Consider the following 20,486-nt stretch of genomic DNA (forward strand, 5'->3'; position numbering starts at 1 on the left):
TAATTGAGGACATTTCTGTTTGATAGCGACGAAATATCGAGATACCGAAAAAACTACAAAAAATTATGACATTTCGTTCTAAAGAATAGAGATTAGGGGGAAGGCACTATAATATGGCGCGGCCGAAGGATTAAAATCGAATATAAAATGTATATAGAATTTTGAAGCAATTCGTATAGCGTACTATGCTAATAAAACGATATGCGCTAAGCTATGCGCCGTAATAAATTCTGCAGAATTATCTCTGATCCTCTCCTTCTCCTGCAATTGAACGAGATAGACCGGAAAGTATTTCGTGCATTATCCGATTTCGGAATAGGCGAACAATAACGTACTCGGCGCGTTCGTCTCGCGCGCTCGTCGCTTATTGAGGGCAAACGTCGTCGTACTCGGACTGAAATTGAATAATATTAAGAGTGGCGGTCGTTGACACGAACGCATACCGACTGATGCGCAATATATACGCGATTGATGATCCGTGAGAAGGATCGAAGAGCGACCTTAACTTTTTAGCTGACTCATTGAATGTTCACTTAAGAAGTGATCTTCATATGTTCATTGAAGTATAACAATTTTTTTTTCTTCACCTCATTTCCGAAATTGTCCTTGCGAAATTGTAAAAAGATCCGTAATGTTATTAAATTGTACAGAGAGGGGGAATGTTATGCAATAACATTTTTGTTAAAAAAGAAATTGATTCCGAATTGGAATCTTCGAAGCATTCGTGGCTGAAAGAAAGAAGCGTTTGTAACAGGATGTGCTCTATATGCAAATTTGAGGTCGCAGGTGGAGCCCATATTGAGACATTCACTCAGGAACATCCAATTCTGAACCGATGCATCGAGTACGATTGTCTCGCGAGGAGGACGATGCAGCAGATCGTCGACCGCGTCGACGAATTCCGTTGATGAGTGACTCGTAAGAGCAAGTCTGCGTACGTGTTTCGATCCCTGATCCGTGTTGACGCCAAGTCGGGAACAATTCTCGAGATTCATTAAGCGTGCATCGAGATAAATCCGAGACGGTTCAGCCGTGAAATTGAAATAATAGTACCGTACGGTGTCGATTCTTGTCCAACGCGCAACCGTTAGGTATGCCGTGAAAGACATCACGAATGATGTCACAAAGGGATGCCTTCGTTCGTTCTGAACGAAGACAATGGAATCGCGTCATAAAATGGAATCTCAATTAAGATGCGGCGGGAAATGTTTGATGCTTGTATAATACGATAAAAAGTCAATAAGGAATAAGAGATTTGAACCTATATCAGAAATCGTACATTCTATACATGCTTTCTGATAAGTTGAAATCTCTTATTCTCTATTCCTATTACCTATGCCTTTCATTGTGTTTAAAGTTTAAGAATGGCAATGATATGAGAACAATGATAATCTGAGCGTATAAGAAGAATGATTTAGCCAAGTCTAAAAGTTTAGTTAGATACAGAAAATACTTTTGTTTAGACAAAATAATTATATAGAATAAAAATATATCTACGTTAAAATTTTTTGCAGCAATGCATAAGTATTGATAATTATTATATAATTATTTTAATAATGCAACAAAATTTTCAGATTTGCGTCTATAACTAATTTTTAAATACTTCAGCAAAACTATTCTAAATTTTTAGATATTTCAGCAAAACCATTATTTTCTTGTATGTATGTGATGATAATCTGTACATCTGATATTTAAATTTATCTTGCCCATCTCGTTTCGTATATCATCTGTGCTGGAAGATGATCACCGTAACTACTAATTTGAAGAGTATCATGGAATAGTTTACATAGTTTCGATCAGCCAAGGTCTTGCGGTTCCAAAATAATTTGCTAACTACGTTCAACAATCTAGATTTGGTGAACAAATATGCATAAATGCGTTTACCTGCTATACGTGTTTCGCTATACATATTTTCTAAAAAAAATATCTTCAATTGTCATCATTATAATATTTGCTCTTATTCCTATTTATAATTGGAGAAAGAGAATTCGGAGTGTTGTTATATTTTTTACATTCTGGTTAAAATTCAGTTTCGCGTTACGTAGACGTTTAAATATTGACTGAAAGGAAGAAACTATCCCTTTCAGACATTTCAAAGGAGTATTCTTCGCTCTTCAACAGAGATGACATCTTGCCCAACATCTTGGAATCGCTATCGTACGAAGTATCCGAAACTATCCCGGGGCGTTTCCCACCTTAGAACGCGATCAAACACGGACCATAGACGAAATATTCTGCTAGATAGATTCCGCACTACTTCGATACGGTGGATATTCGCTTTAATACTCATCACCGAAAAAAGGCTATTTTCTTCCAGGAAAAAGAGCTCTTGAGATCTGAACGGTTATTGAGCTGACCTAGGAATATCCTGGGTATGAAATCTATTTATTTGGCGACGGTATTTTCGTGAGCGGTAAAACAAACGAGTAATCCTCGTAAGAGATTCCACGTGAGAAAATGTCACCGAGATTTCATTCTCCGGTGTCGGAATGGAAATTTAAGATGCGAAGATAAAATATCGCTTGTATTCTTTAAATATTAAAATCGGATGTGTTCTACAAAATTGTATCCATCAAATAAATAATGCCTATGTAATTTTTTTTATACACTCTTAGAGTTCTTAGAGTTTACCTTATTTATTATGCAGATATTATACATTAATGTGTAATTATTAATAAATTTTAACGTTATTTTAACTGTACATTACTCGCGTGATTTTTTTAACGTAATTACTTGCGGGATGTTTCTGTCATCTCAACTTTATATACATCTCAATTTTCATTTTTCTCTTTGATGATTTACAATAAAAAATGATTTACAAATAAAAAAATTAACAATATTCTATACATTTTTTAGATAAAAAAAATGCACAAAAATTTGTTTTAATTATGAAACAATTTGTGCTAAATATAATATGTATATAAATAGCATTTAGAGAATTTATAAGACGGGAATGTCCTGGACACCACACATAACGCGAATAATAAAGGGTTTAAAACATATCAGATAATTCTAATGGTAATGATTGCCACATGTTCGCGAATTCAAATAATTATGCACGAGAATTTAAATCATAGTTGAACAATTAAAGACTCCAGATAATGTACGGAACAACTGTTCTTCGTCACAGTAGACGGAATCAGACGTTTCCCCCTCGTTGCAGTAAGCTCTTAGGCACGAGCATCCATTTCGTGTTCTGAACGTCGCACAGTTGCTCTTAGGTAAAGGGTGGCACCCTTTTGTTTCTAAGTTCGTGAAACTCGGCGCGATTACCGAGATGTCGCGTAAATTCCCCTCCGCTTTCGAAGCCGCGTCTCTAAACTCCGACAAACTCGGAGATGGACCACCTTCGTCTCCCATTCGTCTTCTCTCCGCGGTAATTTACCGAGCGGGCAATGAGCTCGAAAGTGCCTTGGAAATGCCTCTCGCGTATAATAATCCAACCGAAATGATTACTGCCATGCAATTGAAATGTTAATACATCATGAAAAATTCTCTCTGTTTTCGCAGCGAGAAGAGAAAATTTATCCATGTGCGTGTGTGTGAATTTACATTAATTTAATTTCATAAAAATATTTTAGCTTTTATTATATATATACGCATGCTTTATATGCGCTGAAAATTATGATAAATATAAATCCACGTGCTGAAAATCAGTATAATGAAGAAAGAACTTTGACGTGACGTAAAAAGATGGAAAAACAGATAGATGAAAACGCGAGACAGGACCACCGGATATCACTATTGCTATTTTTGACATTAACAGATATTGCTTGTCGTTCGACGTTTATAATAAGATGTTTATCGATGTCGTCGACAGGTATTCCTATCGTAAAGTTTGTGCAGACGCTGCACCTTAAAAAATAGCCAGAAGATACGTTCCATAGTGACTGGCGTTTGTTACCACTGGTAGATGATGCACCCAAGAGTTACGTCAGCGGAAATCGGGGAAGCGTCAATGTCGAGAGACATTTATGGTTGTCCCGTTTAAGTGAAACTCGAAACCTGTTACGACTGTAAAAAATTTATAAATCGAAGAAGCGACGTGTCCGAGATACCTATTGTTCGCGATTTGATTTAAACCGATGTAATGAAGTCGTTTCATTGGCCACAACTATATTTCATATTTCTGGCTATCAATTTGTAGATTAGTAATGTAGTGACTTCTTCGAAACGACCATAAATACTGAGGTTAATTTTCGTTGCCTCAAGAACTTCTTTGTAGAAACCGTTCGTCTACGATGGTTCTGCTCGATACAGGAATTCCCAGTAGTTAAATAGACGTCCAAAACCCTCGGGACATCGCATCTCTTCACGGATTGGCTCTTAACGAGATTTAACAGGAAGTGGCCCATTACGTTTGTCGTGTTTGCAGATAGTACAGCGACAAAGCTCTGCTCGAAGGCGGAAGAACAGGTCTCACGGAAAGGAGAGAATGGGAGAAGGCTGGACCGTAACCGATGTAAAGACAGCACGCGGAAGTGGAAGACGTGAAGATAGGGGATGAGAGACTCGTTCAGCACGCCGCAGGAATTAAGAACGCGTTGCGCTCGATAGAGCGAGCGTAATAATGTCGTCGTTATCGTTATTATGTTATTCCGTACGTAATACACCAATGATCCTGCTCCGTTTACCGGCTGCACGCTTCCGCGTCGGAGCGGAAACCTCGACTGGCAAAACGATACCCGCATCTCGCCGCAATATTTTATATCGATACCCCTGCCGCGCGTACAAAACTTTAATATCCAAGTTTCGTCTCGTTCAATCGTTACCACACCCGTCAGGACAGTACTTCTAGCAGAAAAGTTATCCAGCTTTTTACGACGGTCCAAACATAGATTGACTTGTACCTGCTGTCGGAAACTAATCCAACTTGTCAATCGGAAAAAAAAGACGAAAGGGAATTACTAGGCCGGAGGAGGGAGCGATGACATGTAGAAATGCAGGAAACATATTTATCTTTTTTTTTCAGAGTAGATTTATCTCGTGTCTTTTATGTATATCAATGTCTCGTTATGAAACGTAAATCTGTTTACTGCTGATTGCCGGCGTGTTATTATCGCTCGACCACAGCAATCAACAAGATTGATTTTACCGCTCATATTTTATGTGCCAATCTAATGTTTGTAGATGTAATGATCTCTATACGTTACACGCTCATTTCCCATAAAAAAATCAAGATTGGCATCTGTAGAATTAAATGCTTTTTATACATATATATTCCATATATAGTTCTAATTGTGTGTTTTAGTCTCAATTTTTTACTTGAACGGTTTAGCAGAAAATCTTGCTTAAAAGTAGAGGTGCTGACTTAACAAATTAGCACTCTCCTCATTAAATAATATGTAAAATCAAAAAGTTAATACAGTAGAATTATTTATTCTAATAGTTATTCTAATCAAATCAATTTTGATTAGAAGAACATTATTTTGATCGTTCTAATCAAATTTTAATTAGTACAAAATTTTTAAATAAAAAAGTAAGAAAGTTTTTGTTTGTTACATATCAACAAAATAAATAGTTATACGTGTCAAAACAGTTTTCTCAGTACAGTTGCCATTTCGATTTTTTGTGAGGAGATGATTGCTAACTTAATAAGAGTAATGTATTGTACTAAATAAAAAAGAAGAAAATTATTTCAAGTATTTTTTCTCCTGTCTTTTTCCCAGTTCTATTACACTCTATGGCTTCTACCAATGGACATTTTTATCCACAGACTTTGCTCGCATCGATCCTTCCTTTCCTCTTTGTCGTTCGTTCTCCTCTATTCAATCGGGCCACAGTGTGTCCTGTTGGGGTCGAACGATCGACAGACCCATGGGGCTAGTTGATTCCATCGAAACCGCTCCTGCGTGGTTGAATGACACCGTCGAGTCTTATTCAAAAATCGTGATGACAAAATCCGGACCGAAAGCACGGTTGGAACTCTCTCGAGGCGAAAATAGCCACTATTGCTGAGAAAGAGTGTAGCGTTCTTTATATCGCAGGTATCAGTAGGTCTATTTTTCATTCCTGCACTAGATTGCACCACACTTTCTTTCCCGCTTTCGCCAAATATCAAATATCTATTTCAATTTAAATTCTACAAGTGTACACTAGTCCAGCTACAGAAAACAAACCTATTTACATAGTAAAAATATAGTATAATATAAAATACTGTTAACCCTCTCGTGATCTTAGATTTGTGTTTCGTTACCATCGTGACTATTATATGTATTATTATACAAAAAAAAATTTGTACTTGTTAAAATTTAAAATCGATTCTTGTTAAAATTTGTGTTAATTTTTACACAATGCTTATGTTACTTCCTAACATATTCATCTTGTGTTAAACTTTAACGAATTTTCCAACTGTGTAGTAATATTATAATTAATTTTACGTTTATTATCAAGTAATCTATTTATTCTAGTAATTTATGTTATTTTAGCATTATTTATAATGGCTTAAATTAGAATCACATAGAGTAAAATCTTTTTATCATTCTGTGCATGACAGAACGAATGGTTTTACTAAAAATATCTAAAAATTTAGCTAGATACAGAACAAAATAATTTTATTAAATTATTGAAATAATTACGTAGAGGATGCTCAAGCTGATTGCTAAAATATTGTATAATATCAAAATTTTGTGCAGTATCGATCTTCATGCTCGAGTTCCCTACATAAATATGTTGACGATCCAATGAAATTATTTTCAAATCTGTATTTAGTTTAGCAATTTCAGTAAAATAATTCTCGTGTACTTTGAAAGTTTGATTATTTGAAAAAACATATTCGGGATATAATCCTCTCTCTATAACAAACTCGCTTCAATCTGTGAATCGAAAACACGAGTATGTTTGACGTCATCATTATCGGACACGAGTCGGAAACGAGCACCGAGCGTTACAGAATCACCCTCGCGTCGCGTCACCCGGCTCTTGCGGTCTCGCGGAATTGGAAATCCGGAGCTCATCGTCGCCATCGCTGCCGTCGCTCCCCATGCACAAACAGGTTTGCATGCAAATAACGCTCGCTTGCCATAAGCCAGCCGCGCGCTCCCATCAATACCTACATTCGCGTCTCCGGATTACCCGTCGAGATCGGATGTAGTGATCGAATATGCAAGTTTATGGAATCGCGACGCCTTTACTCATTCGGCATCGAGTATAACGCTACTCCAACGCTATTATAAACAACACCTAGTCACGTTTCGGTCAGAATTCTCCTTCAACCAACACGGATTCGCAATTCGCGTTCATCGTGTTTGCCAGGTGTGTTCGAAGCGACGCCATCGACTCCAGGGGAAGAGATTTCTGGCCGACCGCGGGAATTCCATCTCCGGGATCCTTTTATCGCATCGATACTCGCGTCGTGGTCTAAAGTAAGCAACGACGACAGCTTCGTCGGGCGAGACTGTGGAACGTAGTAAAGGTACAGAAAAGACGTCGATATCGATTTCATGTCAGATGTTAACCTGCCGAGAAAGATTTGTAAAGAATAACGTGGTGTTGCGCGTCACACGTTCTGCATCTTAGTCGATTTATTTCAGCGTTAAATGTCTGTCAGCGAATAAGTTAAATCGTAAAAGAGGTGTTTTCAAATGCATGATACTTGTTAGACTCCCTCTGAGTATATATTATTTACTGGTTTGTTCGTGTGTGTACGTGATAAGAAAATGCCACCGACGAAAATGCCTCATTCGCGTGTTCTTGTCTCTTGTTCGTGGATTTTATAGACAGTCCAAAGGACAAAAGCGTGACTAGCAGGTGAACAGCGTCATGACATATTTTTCATTCGTCACTCGTTGAGGTGCGAGCTTTCCTCCTTGCGCCAATCGTGAGCCATTACTTTCGACGTGGAACGTAATTTATTATTGCATATCTATGATTAATTATTCATACGCATGGAAAATATTAATCGTACTTCCTATATAAAATTGTACTTTCACGTTGTGCGGCGCAGCACGTGAGCGCATAATGTTGTTTCAACTTTTACGTTATAAAACTCGCGAGGAAACTTCAAACTGAAATGGCTCTACTTGGCTCTAGTATCGAGCAATACGAATTATCCAAATTTTGCAGAGAATAAGAGTGATATATCATAACAATTATAATTTGATAAACGTTTCGTTTGTGATGTTAAGTACTATTTTGACGGGTACACGTCACGGTAACTTCTCAAACACGTATAAAAGCATGATGAACGAGAATGACATATCAAAGCAGGAGTGCATTAGATGTGCACTTTGACAAGAGAGTTACAGTTTTCCTATTTATGTCACTGATGGATACTTGTGCAAACACACGTACATCATTGTTTGTTCGTCCGTCGAGATTAACATTTGTGACAATCGCGTAAAAGACATAATAGAAATTCAATAATTATCTATTGTTAGCATTCTGTGCTTTTCATGCAGCTTATCGTAATGTAATAATCATTTAATAATTAAATTACTTGATATTTCATATTGCTATGTCGATTATTACTGTATATCTAATAATCGTAGATTATCAAAGATATCATCGATATCAAAGAGAGATTAAATTGCTATTATATCTATCTGTACAATAATTGTTTCACATACGTGTATGACTAACGTGCTTCAAAAGCTATATTTTATCTCGAGAATACTTTTCTAATGTGTATCTACACTCTAAAAAATATAGGTATAGATTTAACATATGCGGTGTATATTCTCATCGTGTGTTATTAATCAATACTGACATTGACATGGATTTAAAACCTATAGTGTTAAATCGACATCATATTGCTGTTTATATCAACATTAATACGGTGAGAATTATACACTCACCGCGTAGTGTTAAATCCATATTTATATTTTTTTAGAATGTAGCTATATATCGGCTAACAAAATAATCTTAATTAACAGAGTCTTTTGAAAAGAGAAGATTCGTTAGATATGGATAATTTAGAGGATCGTATTGTGGCTACATCACAGTAGCGACACATTCCACGCATGCCAAACAAGTTCCTCGCGTTTCTTCCTTTGAAAGAGGAGAATCGCGAGGACAGGTACAAGATGTGAAATAAAATCGAACCTCTTCAAAGGATCGCATGAGCGTTGGTCCATGGCAGTCCTTTGGCAGGCGTACCGTAACGCTTGTCCGATTCGTCTAAATTTACTGAAGTAAATTTTGGTTATACGGTTCGTAACTTTCTTTTATCAGACATAATAAATCAATATAAAAATGGCATATTGTAAAGTGTGATTTAAAAAAGATTTGTTAATATTAACTCCCTTATTTCAAAAGTAATATATCTCAAAAAGTGATTTTTGAGATATATTAATTATCATGAATTAGAATGAATTAAACATTATCTTATCAATAATCAAAAGTAAATTAATTTCATTAAAAATTGTCAAAAAAAGTGGTTTTTTTTTAAAGTTATAAAACAAAAATGACAAAAAGTGACATTTGATTAGGTTAAAAATATATTCTTTTTACTAATATTATTTAATTATTCAATAATCTTCTGTCAAGTTAAAAAATAATTTTTTCTCCGAGAAATATTTAATTTGTTAAGAAATTTGATCTTTTCAGTTGTGCCACTTTTGAAATAAGAGATCATATGTAATTCATGTACACCAACAGATAATATTTTATTTTATGCAACATTAACACTATTATTAAAATTTGTTATTGAGACGTTTCTCTGTTTTTGAAGACTGAATTTTTCGCTCACCCATGGATTACGGCATAAGACATAAAAAACTATGAATTAATAATATAAACATGATTATCTTACTAATTTTTATTTTAAAGTATATATACTAAAGATAGCTTAAACTAGAGCAGAAGCATACCTTTTGTATTCTGCTACTTTATACATAAATATATATAATTGTTGTTAAATTAAATTTTATATATTGATATAAATACGCATCGTCATCTGCGTCAACTCCTATTGCCTTTTTGTTTGTTATTGGTTTTGAAATTTTGAGAGTTCTTTTCTTCAATACTATTATTAAAATTTATATTTACCATCGGCAAATACTTTTCGCGAAATTGAGAATTATAAAAATTAATTTCTACGCGACTGTCAAAAATTAATTGTTGAGTTGATCAAAGAGAAATAACATGAATGAGAAAAACAATTGGATTTTATTGTCATTTGTGTAAAGACCGAGGATTTATTTTAGAACAGTTAAATAAACGCCGAATCGTCAATATTACCATTGGGACTAATTTTTGCTCAAAAATTTGCGAAGAAAATAAAACGCTGTTTTCGCAACACTGGAATAGTTTTTAAATTCTCTCAGCAAGTGGCGGAATTTATAAACATATATAACTGCACACGATTCCTCGGGTATGTTTCCCGCTTGCATTATCGGAGCATTTTTCACAACTCGGAAATACTTATGTCTCGAAAGCCGAGAGAACTCGGCACCGGAGAACGAAACGACACCCCGCGGGGAATATTACACCAGCAGAGAATCGTGGAGCGTAATATCATGACGATTTAACCGCTTTGCCACCGCGCCGTGCCTTTGATAACGATAATTATTACTGGAGCATCATCGTCCTAATGGAATTTAATAACAGCATTTGTCGCGTCGCTTGCATAACGCTGTATATCAGCTTCGAATATCGGACTCTTTACGGTACGGAAGAGGTAGCTTCTCGACATTCTCGCGTGGAAATTGTCTACGTTAGTGCGATATAAAAAGTGCGACTCAAAATGGAATAATTTTTCATTTTACTTGAAAATCATACCTCGAAATAATTTTAAATACGTACATGTGAAAATGTTTAGTCTACACAAAGGAATGGGCTTATTCATACAATTTAATCATATTCTCTTCAGAATTGCATGGAAAGAAGAAGTTTTTGCTAAAAAATTAGCTAGATACAGATTTGAAAATAATTTCGTTGGGCCATCAAATTAATTGTACAGAACGATGATAGTGCTGCAAAAAGTTTTAACATTCTAGCAACTAGTTTAAACTGCTGGAACGTTAAAACTTTTTGCAGCATTATTATCAACGTTTAAGGATTCTTCTCTGCATGTGAAAATTTAAAAAGACATTTAAAATTTAGATAGCAGAGAATAAAATTTCAATATAATTTATAGCGATTTACTAATTTATATAATGACAATGTTTATAGTAAGAAAAGTTTCTGGATAAAAATGGACGAATCAGATTTTGGTCATATCAATCAGAATTTTGATTATATATCTCAACTAGAATTATAATAGAATCAACTAAAAAAGTTCAGATTAGTCCATTTCCAATTAAAATTCCAATTAATTCAATTAGGCCCTTTTTTTTAATGTAAGAATCGAGACTTAAAGTGAAAGTGACATTCTCTTAATCACGAGAACAAATTTTGCTCAATTCTACGAGTGCACTGTCAATTGCAAACGTTGTGAACAACGAACGGAGTTTCATATAGGCGAAGTTCAGTCGTTTTAGATGCGATAGAGAGAACGAAAATGGGGGAGTTGCAAATGTAGAACAAACTGACGAAGGTAGACGGGAAAACGAGAGGAACATTCGTACCATTTTCTATACGCTCGAATGTCACATTCGTCTCTCGGCAAGCGTTTTCGGAAACGCTTAAGGTTTACCTGTGTCGCGAAGAATTGGATCTTGAAATTGAAAAAGATTGAAAAACCTGTATTCAGAGGAAAAAAGATTCGATACGATAAAGAAATTGAGATGGAAAAAAAAAGTGGTAACAAGAGCGGCGTGATAATAATGCTGCATTTTAACAAAGAAATTCGCCCTCGAATCTGAGTTAATTCCGTGTTAATTCGAGTAAAAGCATTATTGAGAAATGGCATCTTATACTTAATAATGAAATTTCAAATAATGAAAATAATGTCAAAGATCGCAGTACAATCAATATGATTAAAAAGTACTGAACTTTGCCATTATCTACCGGAAATAGAATTCAAGGAGAAAATTTCCAAAGGCTCCAATTCCACGTGCAGCATCACGTTGCAACCAAGGTTACAATTTAAAGAAGTCAGCGCAGCATCTTGGGAATTCCACTGATAATACCACTGTATTAAGTACGCAAAACTCCGAGGTTCGCCTTAGGAATCTTACAATAGAGTCGAACTCTTTAAAAGTTGGTCAACTATATTTCGAGAACGAATATAAAGCATTCCCGATGCTCCGTTTAACTTTAACTCTTAAATACGATGCGCTGCTGCTTTCGTGATAAACGCGAGATAATATTCCGGCTTATACGTTATACCGGCCGAATTTATAGCTGCAGCCGTATTACGTAATTTTTGTTTCAAATAACCGCACGCTGCTCTTTTGCAGATATCGGCCGCATATAAGCACGGGACTTTATTAAAGTGGCATAAACGTATACCAACGCGATATATTCACATTTATCGTAGTAGCAATTATCGCTTCTTAATCAAACATTCGATGCCATATGCAATACGAAAAATAAATCAAATATTTAATTACATAAAATGTAATATTGCATGGGCGTTCTTAAATAACTATCCTCGTTCTTAAATAACTATCCGATACTACAATCAATACCAGACGGTCGTAAATTCTTTTCAATCATATAACTTTAAATTTTTCTTTTGATATCGATAAGGAATCAAGCCCGACCCGATGTGGAAATAAAAGTTTCATAGTCTTGGGCTCGTTTCTCTCGCAAATTGTTTTCAAATTCACGAGGTCGCCGCGAAAACTTCTAAGGACTCCTCAAGACTTTTCCGATAACAATAATTTTGCCTGTTGAGAAGAAAAATATTCGTTCGAGAAAGCACGCTAGTCTCGAGACAAATAATCTTCGATAAAAAAAAAAAAATTTAATTAGATATAAAATATAAAAACGTAAACTGACGTTTATTTTCCTTATAAGGATATTGTGCATGAAATGAATTAATTTTTCCAGATAGATAACTGAAATTATTGCATAGAATAATCTATTTCTCGATAAGCTCGAAATAAAATGTAATTATAAAATATAAAGCTTGCAGTTTTACACGCGCATTGTAGAGATTCTATTCTAATTAGAGAAAAGAAAGGAACCCTGTAAAGCTAATCGTGCGAATAGCACTACGAAAGTAAAGCACGATACAGGTCATTGATTTTTTTCCTTACTCTCAACTTTACCGAGTCTGCTGTGTATTACTTCCCGGTATACAAGATGCTTTATAATAGGTAAAGGCATTGGTGGCCAGTGCGAATGGTTTCCGAATAAATATTGACGCTTTATATTTGAAAAATGTCTATACTGTCGGTGCAAATCTCGCAGTTGGTTGCTTCAATTTTCTTGAGCATTCTCGTGTGGCAGGTACATATTTATTTTTCCGCACCGCATCTATTGCTGTTCACTACATCTGCCTCTAGGCGAAGATAAATACGAGTTGATAAATACGAGAAGATATCCGAGAGATAAAATTTCCATATTTGTGAAATATTAGAAGTAATAAATACGATTGTTTAAAATTATTTTCAAGACGAAAGATCGCCATAAGATCTTATCATTACTCGCATTACGTCACACGTTATAACACACGCTGTGTGTTTTAGCAAATGAGACAAAATTATTCTTCTTCTAAGAAAAAAGGAACTACGCACCTCTCTATTCCTAAATTATAAATCAATCCGCGAACGTCGTAAAGAAGCTCGTACCCTGTCGGTATAATTCAAAGGCTCGTTTCAGTTCTTGCTAGCGGTTTACTTTTCATCTTAGGTAAGCAGAGAATGTTGTACGATGTACTTAAAATAACCACGTCACGAAATGATTTAACCTAACAATGTACTACGCATCATAAGATGTTCGTAAAGGGGATGTTTTTTCATTTGGATGATTCGTGCCTAAATTTTCGAGTTCGCAGTTTGCACGATTCGAATAGTCCAAATTTATTTCAGCTATTGCCATCTAACACAAAATGGAATTCGAATTTCGAATTTAGGAAGTCCTTAAACGAAGCCCGCACGGATGGTTTGTGCATTTCGTGGCAGGTTATCCTTTAGAGATTGTACGAGGCTTTCATCACGCTCGCTAGTTCATTGTCGCATAGCGACCTAATTTTCTTAATGAGACCGTCCTTCTGAGAAACTCTTTGCGTAAATTGAAACTTCTAGCGTCGCACAAGTCGTCAACGTAGACGTCAACGTGGCAAGTAAATCCTTCTGGTAAAGAAAGAAACGAAGAAGTAATTTTGATAACGACAAGCTATATACAGAGTCATCAGATTTTCAAGAAATCGATTGCAAGAAAAAGAGTATAAAGATCTTTTTGCAGAGATGTAGGTCTACAACTAAGTGTTCTGAAAATGGATAAAATCAAGTAAACTTTTGATAAATATACTACTTTGTATATATTAATGAAATATTTGTTATTCTACGATTTGTTTTTAATACAGATTCTGTTTTTGTCGGAATAAAGTCATACATACTTAAGAGTGCACCTTCTAAAGTGTATTGTTATACCATTCTTTTAGCAGAAAATCTTCTAATTGCTTAAAAAATATTAGAGGAGGAAGTCTGTTTCTCATTTCGTTTTCTAAAAAACTACAAATGATTTGATAATTAATATTTAAATCAAGCGATTGCATTGACCAGAAAAAATGAAGTTTCGAAAAACAGAGGACAATTTTATAAAATAAAGTGCGAAGTAAATTTCCTCTTCTAATATCATTTATAAAGCATTTGAAAGATATTCTGCTAAAAGAATAGTACAATATTCCATTGGTAACTACCTTTCAAGCATTCTGTGATTATTTCAACAAGAATGGTATAAAAAGCAGAGATGGATTAACGAATATTAATGCTAAAAAAGCTATCAATATATACATTTTACGTATAAATAAATAAGTAAGCTAATCCTTTTAAATTCCTTTAAAGTTAATGGTTAAATTATTTGTGCTTATAAAGATTTAAATTATAAATATTCCGCCATTAAAAGTGTGAAGTGTATAAAAAATGTGTTACATTAATTAAGAATGATCTCTTTCCTTGAACGTAAAATTTATGTATCAACACCAATATATCACTTAAATATTCTATAAACTCAATAATAAAATGAATACTGTATTTCTAAGATTAATGATAAAGTGAATACTATATTTTCTAGACGTTCATATTATTTCGTCTATCCTCTGTACATTGTATAATGTAGATTTTGTCTACCCCCTGTATATTGTATATAAATTTGACATTCTATTAATTCAGAGCAAAATAGCTCAACATGCGTGAATCGCGCCTTTAATTCAACACGCCAGTACCGGAAGTGCAAAAGCCCGTTCCGTGACTAATCCTTAGTGATCACCGATGAAATGCATGAAACTACGAGCCGTTGTATCCACTCTGGACAACGGCCAAGTTTCTTGCATGACCGGAAATAACCGTAGACAACCGCGGGATTAGTGAATGCATCGTTTAGGAGACTACGCGAGCGTTATCGCCAAATAAGTTTTGTAGCCCCGGCATCGAGCGGACATGAATCGCGAATTTGCGCTTTGCTGAATAACGCTGACAGACGTGATAATGGCGAGTATAAGCAAAAGAATAATTCTTCGAGCATTTTTCTTCCATTGCAATCTGGAACTATTCAGAAATAGAGTTCGCAGTTATATGTTTTTCAATCTAGAAGAATGCATGTCATGTAAAAATTAGTAACTTTATACACAAATATTATTATCTCGTTTTATTCTGTGCTTTCTAAAATTTTTTGTCTTTTTCACAAATTATGATCTGCACAAATCTTCTAATTAATATGCGCCGTCTCGCGAAAGAACCGTTATCTTATTTTCGATGGAATGTAGTCTCATTCATTGCAATTCAACTGAGATGAAATCGCGTCGAGCGATTTCACTCATGCGTTCCTTTGCACGCCCACGCGAAATACGACTTTAAATTTAAACAGACCAATTCTCGCGCACGTCGTAAGCTCGATGATTCTATGGGGTTCGTAAAAAGAGAACGTAGGACGTAGGACGAAATGAAAGAAACCAATTAGACGAAAGAGGTATTGAAGGACGACGATCGACCCAATCGGACACGGTCTTAACTAGATTTCGGCAGAAGGGAATTGCCGAAAAGGAAGGTAGACTAGAAGTAAGAGTGGAACAACGAATGGCGGTTCAAACGAGATTCCACGGGGTATATTGCGAAATAGTCCATTAAGAGTTAATAGTCTATGCGGACAGAAGGGAGAAGGTGAAACCTGCTTCGCAACACACAAGAAATGATTATCGCCGATTGACATCATCCGAGGAAGATCGCGCGATAAGACCTATTACTTGTCGTCGATATATCATTTATGAACAACATCCGTTTTATCTCGCTGTCTATAAATAGCCGGACGTCTGAAAGAAGCTAATAAATGAGACAATTACGCGGAATTATAATCATCGTAGGCGTCAGCGCGATGACGATACGTAAAGAGGCACTTACGTCAGCGTGCATCGTGCAGCGCAAAAAAATATTAAGGAACATAACTTGCTTAATTACGACGTTGTCGATAGCAGCGAGTTAAAGGAGCGGCACTTCTCTCGCATTCTTATTTCGTAATAATGTAAAAAAAATAATTAAATATTGAAATTGCATAACTATAACGTTATCAAATTGAATGTTACGATATGAAGAGAGGAAACGATAGTCGTGATGAAGTAGGAACCTTCAAAGGATTGATCAATCACTCTTTTTGGCAATCAAATAGCGCGACTTCAAAGCGACGACGTCGCATTATAAATATTAACCTTTAAGCTGTTGGATGGTCTAAATACACGCAAGTTAGTAGATAGGATGCTCAGACATCTTAAAAAGATTTATTTTATATATTTTATATAATTATATATTTTACTTTTTTATTTTACTTTATTTTGTAATCGTATTTTTTATTAGTATATTATGTTATATTAAAATGTTTATGTTAATTATATATTTATGAGATAGGAGAATGTAAAACTAATGAATGATTTAAAATAATTTTATGTTCCATAATATTTTATTTTTCACAATTTTGTTCTGTTTATGTATGCTAATTATCATATTATATTTATGCAAAGCTCAAGTATATATTGTAATTTTTTATATAGTAGAAAATTTTAAAACTTAAAAATAACAGAAAAACTGTAGTGGGTCCATGGGCATCGACTATAGTGTGGTTGATATGGATTCCACATTCGAAATTTTTACATGTGTGGAATTCCACACTTGGAAATCCGAAGAAAGTATAAATTATTTTTTGACGAAATAATTTATTATCTAATATTTTATTAAAAATGAAAATTGATTAAACTGTATATGAAAAGTTGCGTGTTTACAACTCGATCAGCCGTTGCCTTTTTCATGATCGTTGATACAATATTTCACTAATGTCCAAATGTAGCGCTTCGACGAAAAGAAAGTAACATTGATCGCATTATTACAATATATAAAACCGATTTTGACAGGAGCAAATTAAAACTACATCGAACGATGTTTTATAATATAGTGAAGGCCAAGAAAATAGAGATCTGTAATTCAAAACGTTAATTTTTTGAAAAAAGATATAATCGTGAGAGAAATTATATCAAAATACACAAAAATGGTAAAATTTCTGCTTACAATCCCGGCAACATCCTGCATTGCGGAAAGATCTTTTTCGGCTCTTAGGAGATTAAAAACTTATCTACGTCTTACAATGCTTTCAATTTTAAATAGTTGTACTATTGTACGGCTGTTCTGCATATTCATTCAGATGTCATACAAAATCATAATTTAGAAACTATAATGGATGAATTTATAAGCAGGAATAAAATCCGTAGTTTCGCATTTGCGTGTTCTACATAATTACATATTATATATATAAAATATACTATATATGAAAAATATATGTAAAAAATAAAAATATATGTGCAACAGTTTTCATGTAAAAACGACTCTTTTTTTATTGTTCGTCCTTATCTCCTTTTGTCAACCTGTTACTCCACACTTGTCACAATTCTGAGTCGACCCCCCTAAGTGGGTCCTCTATGTTTCTTTAGTAATATAGAAAATATATATGTTTTAAGATTTCTAAGCAATTTATTTTCTTTTTCTAAAATAAAAACTATATCTAAAGTGCTATGATCTGACCTACTCATTTAAAGATTAATGACAAATTCGAGTGAACGCACTTAGTGCGCACTGCAGTGCATATTACTTGTAGTTAAATAAAATAAATATCACATCTAATATAGTTTAATTTATGACCTTTGATGCCTATATTTAATTATGTGTAATTTACACGAGTGAAAAAAGTAATTATCAATTTACTTTGTAATAACATATGTATTTTATAATTTGAAATATATTTGCATTTTACTTTTACACTCAGCATACAACGGTTTTAATATGCAATGCGCACTAGTGCGTTCCAACCGAATTCTAATTGTGAAATGTAGGTATTCCTTTTTAATTTTGATTTAAAAAACAACAGTATGGTACGATCCATTCGTAAGAAAAAAAATTTGTCAGTTACAAAAAAGTATTTATTTATTCGGATACCAATTCGTTCGCAGTTAGACATAACATCGTGCATAATGACATAATTTATTACGAGAATACGCTTGATTGCTGTGACTTATCGGGTGAATAGCTGCGTGTGTCGCGATTAATTTTTAGCGATAAATTAATTAGCGGGATTGTATGTGGCGGAGCCAGTTTTTCGGTGAACCCGTTTGGAACGCAGTTACGTAAATACGCGATCGCTCGCGCGGAAATGCACGCGTACGATCACGTATATCCTCGTCAGTAGTAGGTGCGGCACAAGCCATGCATTTGCATCGATAACGCCACTTCTCTCGCATGCGTGTCTTCGAGGTGAAACGTTATTTATTGTCGGGTCTACACTGCCTCTTCGTTGTCGTGAGGAGAATTTCATAAATCTTCCCGCACGCAGGTACTTTCGCGCCGTGCCTTCGCGGCCCTTTTCATCGTGCTGTACCTACAACGCTTCTCCCTGTTGTGTCACGAAACGAAATATAGACGAGGTGGTGGTACACCACCACGCGGCACTATAATTCAGGAATTTCAATTCCTCGCATTTTCGACATACCGAATTCAAAAGGTAACTTCCTACAGTCACGATTAATGACCAGTAGAAAACATATTTATGATCTGGCAATTTTTATCGAATGATGCAATGAAAGCTGGATGGTACCGTATGACTGTCAATATAATTTTTACATAAGCAGAAGAGCTGAAATATATCCCTGTTCAAAAAACCAATCATTAAATTGTAGCCTTGGATATTTTTCGCCCAAGCGCAGATAAGTTGTGAGTATATTTAAGAGATTGGACATCGTTCAGACTTTAGACAACTCATGATTGATCCGCCGACATTCGGATAGTGTTTAAAATAAAATGAGATGAATACTAAGATAATATAAGAGATGGGTATCTCATTCTATCTCATTCTATTTTTATTTTAAAAAATATGGCAGATCAAATACATATTGGAAAGAATCTGATTGCATTAAATGGAATTCTGACTGAAAATGGACAAATCAGAATTTTCTAGTCTATTACAATTCTGGTTGAGGTAACCAGACTTTTGATTGATATGATCGGAATTTTCTGATTCATCCATTTTTATGGAAAATTTTTTTTAATATATAGTGCCTAATCTCTTACTTAAGTAACTCTAGTTCTTCGCTAGCAACGTCGAACTTTAAAGGCACAGTTGACTTTTTGATTATAAATTCTGATAGATGAATTAAAATCTGTAAAGAATAAATAAAATACAATTCAACTTCTGTTACAGTGACAACTCGTTAAAACTTTCTCAAGTAGGAATTTTTTTCCGATTTTTATGCAATCCGAAATAGTATAAAAATCTGCACATTGCCGAGGCAGGGCTAGGTATGTTCTATCGCATTCGATTTCCAAAGGTAACTAAATCCTCACAATGAATGTTGTCTTGCGGAGTATCGTATTGTCTTAAAAGTCGCGGCAGGTGGCAAGCGTGTCGGAGAGAAAGGAAGACGTCTCAACGTCGGACAGCTCGTCGGTCACGGTTGGTATATGTACGCCATAGTGTCGATGCCTGACGTTGAACGCCACGCTAAAGTAACGGGACATTAGATTAATGGCCGTCACCGTTTGATATTTGTATCGTCCTTCGCGCACCACGAACTGCCGTTGTTAAAACCCTCCAGCTTAATGCCCTTTCGGGGCCATTGTATTGATATCTTTTCTCGCAGCAGCGATTTGCAATTTGACTCGCGCTCGATGGAAATTTATAGTGCCGTAAATCTAATTGACTTGGCGCTAACACGCCGCGTCGCTGGTAGCTTTGTTGCGCGCGCACGAACGTCAGATATTAAAAAGTTAGCGCGGTACACACAATGGCCAGCCTCGTGCGATTTCTTACTGGCAATGACGCGGCGCGAATGCATCGGCGTGCGAATGCGGATCGGAGAATAATTTATTTATCTTACCCGTAGCATATATTATGCCTACATATTGCGTTACCGAAGAAAGGTCTCGTTCTTCTCATATACGTTCCTCAAGGTATCGCCAGCTGCG

At 35.2% G+C, this 20,486-nt stretch overlaps 1 protein-coding gene and 1 pseudogene across 6 annotated transcripts in view; one reads left to right on the forward strand and one right to left on the reverse strand.

Moving 5' to 3' along the window:
• kug (FAT atypical cadherin kugelei) overlaps window positions 1-20,486 on the reverse strand; it is a 407,027-nt gene that overhangs the window by 141,982 nt on the left and 244,559 nt on the right. The gene's annotated exons all lie outside the window — the stretch shown is intronic.
• On the forward strand, window positions 660-20,043 carry LOC147908753 (uncharacterized; annotated as a pseudogene).

Source organism: Acromyrmex echinatior, chromosome 8 (genome assembly GCF_024713525.1).
Source record: "Acromyrmex echinatior isolate Ae372 chromosome 8, ASM2471352v2, whole genome shotgun sequence".
In the NCBI taxonomy this organism is placed as follows: Eukaryota; Metazoa; Arthropoda; class Insecta; order Hymenoptera; family Formicidae; genus Acromyrmex; species Acromyrmex echinatior.